This window comes from Harpia harpyja, chromosome 1 (genome assembly GCF_026419915.1).
Source record: "Harpia harpyja isolate bHarHar1 chromosome 1, bHarHar1 primary haplotype, whole genome shotgun sequence".
NCBI lineage: Eukaryota > Metazoa > Chordata > Aves > Accipitriformes > Accipitridae > Harpia > Harpia harpyja.
In genome coordinates, this window is record NC_068940.1 from 12,100 (window position 1) to 23,932 (window position 11,833).

Below are 11,833 nucleotides of genomic sequence, written 5' to 3' on the forward strand. Positions count from 1 at the left end.
CTTGATTCCATCTAGGAAGACCATCTGGACTCCAACTACAGTCTGCAATCTTAAAAAAAAAAAAAAAAAGGCCAAACTTTAAGCCCATCACATGCAAGCCTCAACACCTTACAGACTCAAATCTGCTTCACTGCCCCTCAACAGCCCATGCCACACAGCTCCAATTATCTCCATAAAACACCATCAATGTGGCTGTCCACAGAGCCCACCAATGGCTACACAATCTCAGATGACTTTACAACCCTTGCCTAAACAATTAAGGCAAATCAACATTTCACCCATAGACTCCTACTGCTGTTCCACCTACCCCTGACTCTACAACCCCGGGCAGAGCAGCTCCAAGCCAAACACACCCATGCACACAACACACACAACACAGAACACTAACAACAAGGGGATTCAAAGCGAGAGAAAACTCTCAGCAAGAAGAAGGACTCCCAGACGGGAGGTGCCATCCGGCAAGATGACCTACGGCGTCCAAAACCACGAAGCGAGGAGGCTCTACGACAGCCCCAAAGAAGAAGAGGCAAAACTAACGGCCCCTTACAAGATGGTACTGTCTAAACCAAGGTGATGGATGCGTAAGAAGCCCGTCATCAAGACCTAGGAACATCAAGATGCAGGGAAGAACTCCCAGTCCAAGACGACAGGCGGCTAGGCAGCAGAGCCGCCAAAGCAGCCTGGAAGAGCGCCGCAGAGGAGAACCGGCTGGTTCCTTCCAAAAACCGATCCACGCTTTAGAGCTCCGAGCGCAAGACAAGAAGCGCCCGATTGGCACCGGGCCGATGAGTACGGGCATTCAAAACCCTAAGGGTGGCGCCCAAAGCGCCTGCCGCGCTCCCTGAGCGCAAAGACTGATGATGGCATTGAGAGCCAACGAAGGTCTAAGGCACAGAAGACAGACTACACAAACCACACACCACCACAGACACAGGCTGGAACTGCCCTGCCCGGCACACGCTGCTCTCGTGCTGAAAAGCAACCCGCTCCCTTCGTCTGCCCGAACGGGACTGCTCCTGGACAGCCCTGCCCTCCTACGCTAACTTTCAAACCCCTCCCTGCAATTCCCAGCTGTGTCCCTCCCTCCCAGCCTCTCCCCAGCCCGGGTCCCTCAACTTAACTTTCAGAAGGTCAAGGGTATGAATCCATCCTCCACCAAAAGTCACACGGCCTAACTGGGATGATCCGGCAGTCGCCAGGTTCCTCTTCATCACCTGCAGTGAAGACAAAAAAAAAAAACCAACAAACTCAGAAGAGGCGGTAAGTAACCCATCGGCCAACACCAACTACTTTCCCAACCCCCCACTTAATTACACACACCACAGGGTTACGCCTACCTGCTCATTCCAGAGTCAGACCCTGCAGCCACCATCACTCATGGTACCTGAGACAGCAAAACACACCAAATTAGCATAGCAGTCATGAGAAGTCACCAGCCCCATGCTCCTCCTCCCTCATCCACAGCTCACCTCAAACGCTCATCCCATTCCAAAGGTGGCCCACACAGCGCCTGCAAAACAAAAGGCAAATGCTTAACTGAGCAACCACATAATACTTTGATATTCAACAGCAACCCGGCCCACAACCACCTCACCTTCTCAAACTCCTCATCGGCCTGCGACTTCGCCCCTCCGAGGCTGTGTGCTCCACCTGCAAAAGACAAATGACAAGGGATGTTTCCAACTTTGCCAACAACATGACACCTCCAAAGGAACAGTTCCTTTAACCCAGTAGTCACGACTCACCTTGCCCGGGACACCTCTGGTACCAATACTCCGCTTTGCTCCTTGCTTCGTACCTTCAAAATAAAAAGAAAAAAAGAACCCTATCAGCTACTCATAGAGCCACCGGCCACATCTTCCCTCTGATTCCACTCACGGACCCACCTTCTTGTGCTGCTTCGCTCCCCTCCTCCGTCGCTCTGTGGCACACAACTTGTCCCTCTGCATCTGAAAAAAAACCATATTCGAGTCACCTGGATGCACAGCAAGAGCTTCACAATTCCAGAGGTCTTGATGCCATCTGGGAAGACCATCTGGAGTCCAACTACAGCCTGCCATCTTAAAAAAAAAAAAAAAAGGGCCAAACTTTAAGCCCATCATATGCAAGCCTCAACACTTCAGAGGCTCAAATCTGCTTCAGTGCCCCTCAACAGCCCGTGCCACACAGCTCCAATCATCTCCCTAAAACACTATTGGCATGGCTGTCCGCAAAGCCCGCCCACGGCTACTAGACCCAAGATAACTGTACAACCCTCACCTAAAGAATTAAGGCAAATCAACATTTCACCCATAGACTCCTACTGCTGTTCCACCTACCCCTGACTCTACAACCCCGGGCAGAGCAGCTCCAAGCCAAACACACCCATGCACACAACACACACCACTAACAACAAGGTGATTCAAAGAGAGAAAACTCTCAGCAAGAAGAAGGACTCCCAGACGGGAGGTGCCATCCGGCAAGATGACCTACGGCGTCCAAAACCACGAAGCGAGGAGGCTCTACGACAGCCCCAGAGAAGAAGAGGCAAAACTAACGGCCCCTTACAAGATGGTACTGTCTAAACCAAGGTGATGGATGTGTAAGAAGCCCGTCATCAAGACCTAGGAACATCAAGATGCAGGGAAGAACTCCCAGTCCAAGACGACAGGCGGCTAGGCAGCAGAGCCGCCAAAGCAGCCTGGAAGAGCGCCGCAGAGGAGAACCGGCTGGTTCCTTCCAAAACCGATCCACGCTTTAGAGCTCCGAGCGCAAGACAAGAAGCGCCCGATTGGCACCGGGCCGATGAGTACGGGCATTCAAAACCCTAAGGGTGGCGCCCGAAGCGCCTGCCGCGCTCCCTGAGCGCAAAGACTGATGACGGCATTGAGAGCCAACGAAGGTCTAAGGCACAGAAGACAGACTACACAAACCACACACCACCACAGACACAGGTCGGAACTGCCCTGCCCGGCACACGCTGCTCTCGTGCTGAAAAGCAACCCGCTCCCTTCGTCTGCCCGAACGGGACTGCTCCTGGACAGCCCTGCCCTCCTACGCTAACTTTCAAACCCCTCCCTGCAATTCCCAGCTGTGTCCCTCCCTCCCAGCCTCTCCCCAGCCCGGGTCCCTCAACTTAACTTTCAGAGGGCCAAGGGTACGAATCCATCCTCCAACAAAAGTCACACGGCCTAACTGGGATGATCCGGCAGTCGCCAGGTTCCTCTTCATCACCTGCAGTGAAGACAAAAAAAAAAAAAAGCCAACAAAGTCAGAAGAGGCAGTAAGTAACCCATCGGCCAACACCAACTACTTTCCCAACCCCCCACTTAATCACACACACCACAGGGTTACGCCTACCTGCTCATTCCAGAGTCAGACCCTGCAGCCATCATCACTCATGGTACCTGAGACAGCAAGACACACCAAATTAGCATAGCAGTCATGAGAAGTCACCAGCCCCATTCTCTCCTCACTAATCCACAACTCACCTCAAATGCTCATCCCATTCCAAATGTGGCCCGCACAGCGCCTGCAAAACAAAAGGTAAATCCTTAACCGAGCAGCCACCTAATACTTTGATATTCAACAGCAACCCAGCCCACAACCACCTCACCTTCTCAAACTCCTCATCGGCCTGCGGCTTGGCTCCTCCGAGGCTGCGTGCACCACCTGCAAAAACCAAAGCAGAAGACGCGTACTGAGAGGCTGCCCGAAACCTCAGCCCGCCCGGACCGATTCCCAACTTGCTCTCCTTTACCTTGGGCGCTCGACCACCCCCGCTCTGTCATCAAGAGCTTGCCACGTCAAGGCCTGCATACCACCTGCAAAAGACAAATGACAAGGGATGTTTCCAACTTTGCCAACAATAAGACACCTCCAAAGGAACAGTTCCTTTAACCCAGTAGTCACGACTCACCTTGCCCGGGACACCTCTGGTACCAATACCCCGCTTTGCTCCTTGCTTCATACCTTCAAAATAAAAGAAAAAAAGAACCCTATCAGCTACTCATAGAGCCACCGGCCACACCTTCCCTCTGATTCCACTCACAGACCCACCTTCTTACAGGGCTCCGCTCCCCTCCTCCATCGCTCTGTGGCACACAACTTGTCCCTCTGCATCTGAAAAAAAAACCCCAGATATATTCAACAACAAGTCACCTGGATGCAGAGCAAGAGCTTCACAATTCCAGAGGTCTTGATTCCATCTAGGAAGACCATCTGGAGTCCAACTACAGTCTGCCATCTTAAAAAAAAAAAAAAAAAAGGCCAAACTTTAAGCCCATCACATGCAAGCCTCAACACCTTACAGACTCAAATCTGCTTCACTGCCCCTCAACAGCCCATGCCACACAGCTCCAATTATCTCCATAAAACACCATCAATGTGGCTGTCCACAGAGCCCACCAATGGCTACACAATCTCAGATGACTTTACAACCCTTGCCTAAACAATTAAGGCAAATCAACATTTCACCCATAGACTCCTACTGCTGTTCCACCTACCCCTGACTCTACATCCCCGGGCACAGCAGCTCCAAGCCAAACACACCCATGCACACAACACACACCACTAACAACAAGGTGATTCAAAGTGAGAGAAAACTCTCAGCAAGAAGGACACCCGGACGGGAGGTGCCATCCGGCAAGATGACCTACGGCGTCCAAAACCACGAAGCGAGGAGGCTCTACGACAGCCCCAAAGAAGAATAGGCAAAACTAACGGCCCCTTACAAGACGGTACTGTCTAAACCAAGGTGATGGATGCGTAAGAAGCCCGTCATCAAGACCTAGGAACATCAAGATGCAGGGAAGAACTCCCAGTCCAAGACGACAGGCGGCTAGGCAGCAGAGCCGCCAAAGCAGCCTGGAAGAGCGCCGCAGAGGAGAACCGGCTGGTTCCTTCCAAAACCGATCCACGCTTTAGAGCTCCGAGTGCAAGAAAAAAAGCACCCGATTGGCACCGGGCCGATGAGTACGGGCATTCGAGACCCTAGGGATGGCGCCCGAAGCGCCTGCCGCGCTCCCTGAGCGCAAAGACTGATGACGGCATTGAGAGCCAACGAAGGTCTAAGGCACAGAAGACAGACTACACAAACCACACACCACCACAGACACAGGCTGGAACTGCCCTGCCCGGCACACGCTGCTCTCGTGCTGAAAAGCAACCCGCTCCCTTTGCCTGCCTAAAGGGGACTGCTCCTGGACAGCCCTGCCCTCCTACGCTAACTTTCAAACCCCTCCCTGCAATTCCCAGCTGTGTCCCTCCCTCCCAGCCTCTCCCCAGCCCGGGTCCCTCAACTTAACTTTCAGAGGGCCAAGGGTACGAATCCATCCTCCCCAAAAATCACACGGCCTAACTGGGATGATCCGGCAGTCGCCAGGTTCCTCTTCATCACCTGCAGTGAAGACAAAAAAAAAAAAAGCCAAAGTCAGGATAGGCAATAAGTAACCCATCGGCCAACACCAACTACTTTCCCAACCCCCCACTTAATCACACACACCACAGGGTTACGCCTACCTGCTCATTCCAGAGTCAGACCCTGCGGCCATCATCACTCATGGTACCTGAGACGGCAAGACACACCAAATTAGCATAGCAGTCATGAGAAGTCACCAGCCCCATGCTCCTCCTCCCTCATCCACAACTCACCTCAAATGCTCATCCCATTCCAAAGGTAGCCCACACAGCACCTGCAAAAGAAAAAGGTAAATGTTTAATTAACCACCCAATTAGCTAATCAAGACCTACCCAGCCCACAACCACCTCACCTTCTCAAACTCCTCATCGGCCTGCGGCTTGGCTCCTCCGAGGCTGCGTGCACCACCTGCAAAAACCAAAGCACAAGACGCATGCTGAGACACCGCCCGAAACCTCAGCCCGCCCGCACCGATTCCCAACTTGCTCTCCTTTACCTCAGCCGCTCACATGCCCCACCTGTGCCGTCGACAGCTTGCCACATCGAGGCCTGTGTACCACCTGCAAAACACAAATGACAAGGGATGCTTCCAACTCTGCTAACAATACAACGCTACCAAAGAAATGATTGCTTCAACCCATTAGTCACAGCTCACCTTGCCCGAGTCGCCTCCGCTGCTGATAGCCCACTTCGCTCCTTGCTTTGCACCTTCAGAATAAAAGAAAAAAAAGAACCCTTATGAACTAGTCATAGAGCCACCAGCTCCATCTTCCCTCTGACTCCACTCACAGACCCACCTCCTCACAGCGCTCCGCTCCCCTCCTCCGTAGCTCTGGTGCACGCATCTTGTCTCTCTGCATCTGAAAGAGAAACCCATATTGAACGAGTCAGCCTGGATGCAGAGCAAGAGCTTAACAACTCCAGCTACAGCAAGCCATTTTAAAAAAACAAAACAAAACAAAAAAACCAGAGCCAAACTTTAAGCCCATCACATGCAAGCCTCAACACCTTACAGACTCAAATCCGCTTCACCACCCCTCAAGAGCCTCTGCCACATGGCTACAATCAATTCCATAAAAAACTCTCAACATTGCTGTCCACACAGCCCACCAATGCCTACTCAATCCCAGATGACCGTACAACCCTTGCCTAAACAATTAAGGCAAATCAACATTTCACCCTTAGACTCTTATTGCTGTTCCACCTACCCCTGACTCTACATCCCCGGGCAGAGCAGCTCCAAGCCAAACACACCTGTGCACAGACCAACACAACACAGAACGGTACAGACAAGGTGATTCAAAGAGAGAGAAAACTCTCAGCAAGAAGGACTCCCGGACGGGAGGTGCCATCCGGCAAGATGACCTACGGCGTCCAAAACACTGAGGCAAGGAGGCTCTACGGCAGACCCTGAGGAGTCCGACGTAACGGCCTGTTAAAAGACAGCACTGTCAAAACCAAGAGGATGGATGTACAAGAAGCCTGTCATCAAGACCTAGGAACATCAAGATGCGGGGAAGAACTCCCAGTCCAAGAAAATGGATGGCTAGAGAGTGGAGCTGCCGACGCAGCCCGGAAGAATGCCGCGAGAGAGGACCGACCGGAATCTGCCGAGACCGATCCGTGCTTTAGAGCTGCAAATGCAAAAAAAGAAACGCTCCAATGGCACTGTGCCGATGAGTTCGGGCATTCGAGACCCTAGGGACGGCGCCTAAAGCGCGTGCCACGCTCCCCCGGCGCAAAGCGCAATGAGGACATTGAGACCCGCAAAAGGTCTAAGGGACAGAAGACAGACTACACAAACTGCACACCACCGCAGACAAAGGCTGGAACTGCCCTGCCCGGCACACGCTGGTCTCGTGCTGAAAAGCAACCCGCTCCCTTCGCCTGCCCAAACGGCACTGCTCCTGGACGGGCCTCTCTCCTGCGCTACCTTTAAAACCCCTCCCTGCAATTCCCAGCTTCGTTCCTCCCTCCCAGCCTCTGCCCAGCCCTGGTCCCTCAACTTAACTTTCAGAGGGCCGTGGGTCTCAAACCATCCTCCACAAAAACCACACAGGCTAACTGGGATGTTCCTCAAGGTGACACATTGGTCTTCAACATCTGCAATGAAACAAACAAACAAAAAAATCAGAAAAGGGAGTAAGCATCCCGCCGGCCAACACCAACTACTTGCCCAACTCCCCCCTCCTCATAAGCACCACCGTGTTTGCTTCCCCGCTCGTTCCAGCTCCGCTACTTGCCCACAAAATAAAGTCAAGCCCCAAGGCTTGTAATCTACGAGGGGCCTGCCGCAAGCTGCAAAGGTTCTAGGGACAACACGGCGTTCTGTGGGCAATGAGGAAAGGTGACGAGGCATCCCAGAGCCTGAAAGGCGCTGTGCCTCCTGGCCCTTCTGCTTTCTTCAGAAGTACTAAAACTCCATATATGGATGCATACAAGATGTTCACTCTAACCCCTGCTAAACAACGTCATCGTCGGTCCCGTTAAGAGAGATATCAGCAACTTACACAGCATACAGCAGAACTGGTGAAATAAAACAAGGTTCCGTTTTCAATAAAGTTGGGGATTCCAGGAAAACACAATGCATGAAGAATTAAAAAAAAACCCAAACAAACAATGCATACTATTAAACCAACTTTCTACCCCTGAACACTCAAAACAAAATTGCTGACCTGAAAAAAAGAAAGGAAAAAAAGAAAAAAAAGCTGCACACAAGTGTTACTTTCTACTACACATGCTGCCAAACCTTAACCGGTCCTGAAGGTCTTACCTCGAGCAGACACCTCTTCCCAAAGAGCTGAGCCAGCTCAAAAGCTACAAAGGATTCAAGGATGAGCTGAGCACCAACACCAGAGAAACCCAGGAGCACAATGAGCTCCCTCAGCAGAGGCTGTGGCTCAAATACCCCGAGCCTCCGCCCACCACCCTTCCCACAATCCCCTGGGAAAGGGGAAGGGCAAACCACCAGAAGGTATAAAGTCAGCTGGAGGAGCAGCAGGAGTGTTCTTACCTGCCTTAAATTTACAGTAAGCGAGACCCTGAACAGAGAAAGCGACCTTTACTGGCAATGACGCTACCTGCTCCTGTACTACAGCTACAACTATTGCATCGGCAACGTGACCGGGTAAGGAGTTAAACTTAATTTTGCTGAGGCGTAGACAGAAAAAGATAGATGTGCCTCTAAACTAGGTAGGAAACTAGCTCATTAAATGCAATAACAATATAGTTATTAAAATCACATCAATCGGCGGCGAGGCCAGCAGACGCAATGGTAAGTCGGCGGCTAAGCGCTACGTTGAGGCGGACCGGGAGGTTCCCGAGGCCCGGGAGCCCCGGGGAAGAGCAGAGGGACGGTGCAGAGCCGGCAGCTCTCGTAAGAGAGGCTGACGCGGCGTGGGCGTTGCCAGGGGCGACTGCGGGAGATTTAAATGGCCCTGAGGAGCGCCAGCGACCAAGAGCGTGGCAAACAGGGCGTGGCGTGTCAGGGCGTGGTGCGGCAGTTTGCGCGGCAGTTCGGGCAGGTAGGGCGCAGCCCCCCCCTTCCCAGCTCGAGAAGGCTACTGAAGCGGTGGACGTCGGCCTCAGAAGGAGACCCCGATATGGCTGCCGCTCGGGTGAAAGCCATTGCTAGGAAAAACGTGGCGATGCAGACAGAGCTCCCGTGTAAATGTGCAGCTGTCCAGGTCTCTGGCTGCAGGGAGCGCCTGAGTCTATCAGAAATGATGGAGGTCAGCGGGGACGCCTCTTGTGTGAGCTGTGACCAGGTGAGTGATTTGCTCAGCCTGGTGGTAGAACTGAAGGAAGAAGTGGAAAGGTTGAGGAGTATCAGGGAGCGTGAGAGGGAGATAGATTGGTGGACCCACACCCTACCGTCCCTGAGGCAGACGCAGCAGACGGAGGCTCCGCGAGAAGCGGAGGTTCCCCTGCCCCCTTGCCACCAGGCAGGAGGGGACCTAAGAGTTGGAGGGGAATGGATACAGGTCCCTGCTCGGGGAGGCAGGCGAGTCCCCTCCCGGTCTCCCTCACCTTCCCGGTTGCCCCTACGCAACAGGTATGGGGCTCTGGAACTTGAGGACCGGGTCTGTGAAGATCAGGGTGTAGGTGAAGCCCTATCCAGGGAGGTGCCTAGGCTCAGTCGGGCAGCCCCACGCATTCTCGCAGCCTGTGAAAAAAGAAAAAGGAGGGTAATTGTCATAGGCGACTCCCTTCTGAGGGGGACAGAGGGCCCAATATGCGGTCCTGACCCGTCCCACAGGGAAGTCTGCTGCCTCCCTGGGGCCCGGGTAAAAGACATTACCAGGGAACTCCCGGGTCTGGTTCGGACCTCTGATTATTACCCATTGCTGGTTGTGCAGGTTGGCAGTGATGAGATTGCAGGGAGAAATCCAAAGGCAATCGAAAGGGACTTCGGGGCACTGGGGCAATTGGTGGAAGGAGCACAGGGAGTGTTTTCCTCAATCCCTTAGTGGCAGGGAAATATACTGAAAGGAACAGGAAAACACACCTGGTTAATATGTGGCTCAGAGGCTGGTGCCGTCGGTGGTGTTTTGGGTTTTTTGATCGTGGGGAGTTTTTCGTGGCACCGGGCTTGCTAGCGACAGATGGTAGGTATCCAGCTATCTCAAAGGGGTAAAAGAATCCTCGCTCGTGAGATGGCGGGGCTCATAGAGAGGGCTTTAAACTAGGTTTGAAGGGGGTAAGGGATAAGGCTAGGTGCACCAGAGATGAGCCTGGGGGCAGCGTGCCAATATTAGGGGTGGATTCGATAGGCCAGCTCAAATGCATCTACGCCGATGCACGCGGCACGGGCGATAAACAGGAGGAGCTGGAAGCCATCGTGCGGCCGGATAGATACGACTTAGTCGCCATCACGGAAACACGGTGGGACGACTCCCGTGACCGGAGCGCTGCGATGGATGGCTATAAGCTCTTCAGAAGGGATAGGCGAGGTAGAAACGGTGGTGGGGTGGCTCTCTCTGTTAGGGAGGGTTTGGACTGTACGGAGCTACACGATTGTGATGACAAGGTGGAGTGCTTATGGGTGAGGATGAGAGGGAAGGCCGATAAGGCAGATATCGTGCTGGGAGTCTGTTATAGACCGCCCGACCACGTTGAAGAGACGGATGAATCGTTCTACAAGCGGCTGGCGGTAGTCTTAGAATCGTGTGCCCTTGTTCTCGTGGGGGACTTCAACTTTCCAGACGTCCGCTGGAAATACGCCACAGCAGAGAGTAAACAGTCTAGGAGGTTCCTGGAGTGCGTGGAAGATAACTTCCCGACGCAGCCGGTAGGTGAGCCCACCAGGGGAGGAGCCTTGCTAGATCTATTGTTTACGAACAGGGAAGGACTGGTGGGAGGTGCGATGGTCGGAGGCCGTCTTGGGCTTAGCGACTGTGAAATGATAGAATTCTCAATTCTTGGTGAGGCAAGGAAGGGGGTCAGCAAAACCACCGCTATGGACTTCCGGAGGGCAAACTTTGGCCTCTTTGAGGCACCGGTTGAGAGAGTCCCTTGGGAGACGGTCCTGAAGGGCAAAAGGGGTCCAGGAGGGATGGACGTTCTTTAAGAAGGCAATCTTAACGGCTCAGGACCAGGCTATTCCCCCGTGCCGCGAGTCAAACCGCCGAGGAAAACGACCGGCCTGGCTGAACGGGGAGCTTTTGCTAGGAGTCAGGACAAAAAGGAGAGTTTATCAACTCTGGAAGAAAGGGCGAGCAACTTGGGAGTACAGGGATCTTGTTAGGTCATGCGCAGAGGAAATTAGAAAGGCAAAAGCTCAGCTAGGACTAAATCTGGCTGCTGTTGTAAGAGACAACAAAAAATGTTTTTACAAATACGGTAACAGTAAAAAAAATCCCAAGGAGAATATCTATCCTTTAATGGATACAGAAGGGAACGTTGCCACCAGAGATGAGGAAAAGGCTGAGGTACTTAATGCCTTCTTGGCCTCAGTCTTTAATAGGGAGACCAGTTATCCTCAGGGTACTCTGCCTCCTGAGCTGGAAGATGAGGATGAAGAGCAGAATATAACCCCCCTTAATCCAAGAGGAAATAGTTAGTGACCTACTACGCCCTCTGGACGCTCACAAATCTGTGGGACCAGATGGAATCCATCCAAGAGTACTGAGGGAACTGGCGGAGGTGCTTGCCAAGCCGCTCTCCATCATCTCTGGGCGATCCTGGTCAACGGGGGAGGTCCCAGAGGACTGGAGGCTTGCCGGCGTGACGCCCATTAACAAGAAGGGTCGGAGGGAGGATCCGGGGAACTACGGGCCTGTCAGCCCGACCTCGGTACCGGGGAAGATTATGGAATGGTTTGTCCTGAGAGCGCTCGCGTGGCAAGTCCGGGACGAGCAGGGGATCGGGCCCGGTCAGCGTGGGTTTACGAAAGGCAGGTCCTGCTTGACCAACATGATCTCCTTCTATGACCAG